The sequence below is a fragment of the Oncorhynchus nerka genome, unplaced genomic scaffold (assembly GCF_034236695.1).
Source record: "Oncorhynchus nerka isolate Pitt River unplaced genomic scaffold, Oner_Uvic_2.0 unplaced_scaffold_2860, whole genome shotgun sequence".
Lineage (NCBI taxonomy): Eukaryota > Metazoa > Chordata > Actinopteri > Salmoniformes > Salmonidae > Oncorhynchus > Oncorhynchus nerka.
Window position 1 is genome coordinate 29,785 of NW_027038492.1, and position 2,125 is coordinate 31,909.

The window sequence follows — 2,125 nt, forward strand, 5'->3', positions numbered from 1 at the left end:
TTCGATCCTGGGTTTTGGAATTTGTTCTTTCTTTATGCTCTGGCTTCAAGGAAACTTTCCACAGCTTTGTTTGTGGGCCTCAATGGTGTGTGCTACGCTGCTCCTCTGAAAGTAAGTAATGTCTTGCTTTTTCAGCTGACATTTTGACATCAGTGTTACATTAATCAAATCAAATCAAATCAAATGTATTTATATAGTCCTTCGTACATCAGCTGATATCTCAAAGTGCTGTACAGAAACCCAGCCTAAAACCCCAAACAGCAAACAATGCAGGTGTAAAAGCACGGTGGCTAGGAAAAACTCCCTAGAAAGGCCAAAACCTAGGAAGAAACCTAGAGAGGAACCAGGCTATGTGGGGTGGCCAGTCCTCTTCTGGCTGTGCCGGGTAGAGATTATAACATAACATGACCAAGATGTTCAAATGTTCATAAATGACCAGCATGGTCGAATAATAATAAGGCAGAACAGTTGAAACTGGAGCAGCAGCACAGTCAGGTGGACTGGGGACAGCAAGGAGTCATCATGTCAGGTAGTCCTGGGGCACGGTCCTAGGGCTCAGGTCCTCCGAGAGAGAGAAAGAAAGAGAGAATTAGAGAGAGCATATGTGGGGTGGCCAGTCCTCTTCTGGCTGTGCCGGGTGGAGATTATAACAGAACGTGGCCAAGATGTTCAAATGTTCATAAATGACCAGCATGGTTGAATAATAGTAAGGCAGAACAGTTGAAACTGGAGCAGCAGCATGGCCAGGTGGACTGGGGACAGCAAGGAGTCATCATGTCAGGTAGTCCTGGGGCATGGTCCTAGGGCTCAGGTCCTCCGAGAGAGAGAAAGAAAGAGAGAAGGAGAGAATTAGAGAACGCACACTTAGATTCACACAGGACACCGAATAGGACAGGAGAAGTACTCCAGATATAACAAACTGACCCTAGCCCCCCGACACATAAACTACTGCAGCATAAATACTGGAGGCTGAGACAGGAGGGGTCAGGAGACACTGTGGCCCCATCCGAGGACACCCCCGGACAGGGCCAAACAGGAAGGATATAACCCCACCCACTTTGCCAAAGCACAGCCCCCACACCACTAGAGGGATATCTTCAACCACCAACTTACCATCCTGAGACAAGGCCGAGTATAGCCCCTGAGATCTCCGCCAGGCACAGCCCAGAAGCGCTCCAGCAGTGAGCTGGCCACAACCAGTGAATCAACCCACCCGGGTGTGCCCCCAGGAATGACATGAGAGAGCCCCAGTAAGCCAACATTAAAGTTGCTTGTCATTGCTACATGACAGTAGGTTGTCGTAAGACAAGGCTGCATGAAGTGTGAACTGCAGCTTTCTTGGATCCACAAAAAAAATTGTTTTTGGAGAATGCGGGCATCGATCCCACTACCTATAGCATGCTAAGCAAACACAATACCAATTGATCAAAATTCTCAGCTGTTTGGAATTGCCACAAGGAGCAACCAAGAGTGTCCAGTCTTGTCAGGCTACGCTGTTGGTGGACTTGTTAGTTTGCGCTCCAGCACTTGCAGAGGCTCGGTGCATCTCAACAATTGTGCTCTGTAGCCACCTGCCGGTTAGCTCAGTTGGTTAGAGTGTGTGATACGCTGCTCTCTGAAAGTAAGTAATGTCTTTCTTTTCATCTGACATTGTGACATCAGTGTTACATGAGAGTTTCTTGTCATTGTTACATGAGAGATTTCTTGTCATTGTTTACATGACAGTAGGTTGTCGTAAGACAAGGCTGCATGAAGTGTGAACTGGAGTTTTCTTGGATCATCGCTCGTGCTTGGGAATGGCGTGGGCATCGATCCACTACCTCAGCGTGCAAGCATTTGAGCTAATTCCCCAGCCGTTAGTTCCATAGAAGCAACCAAGAGAGGTCCAGTCTTACATCCAGGCTCCTTCTGTTGGTGGACTTGTTTGTTGACGTGCCAGCACTTGCAGAGGCTCGGTGCATTTCAACAATTGAGCAAAATAGCAAATGGCCGGTTAGCTCAGTTGGTTAGATTGTGGTGCTAATAACGCCAAGGTCATGGGTTCGATCCCGTACTGCCTATGATGTACATTTTGAGTGTCAAAATTGTGAGTCACATGCATGTGAATTGTCAAGGGTGCCACAGA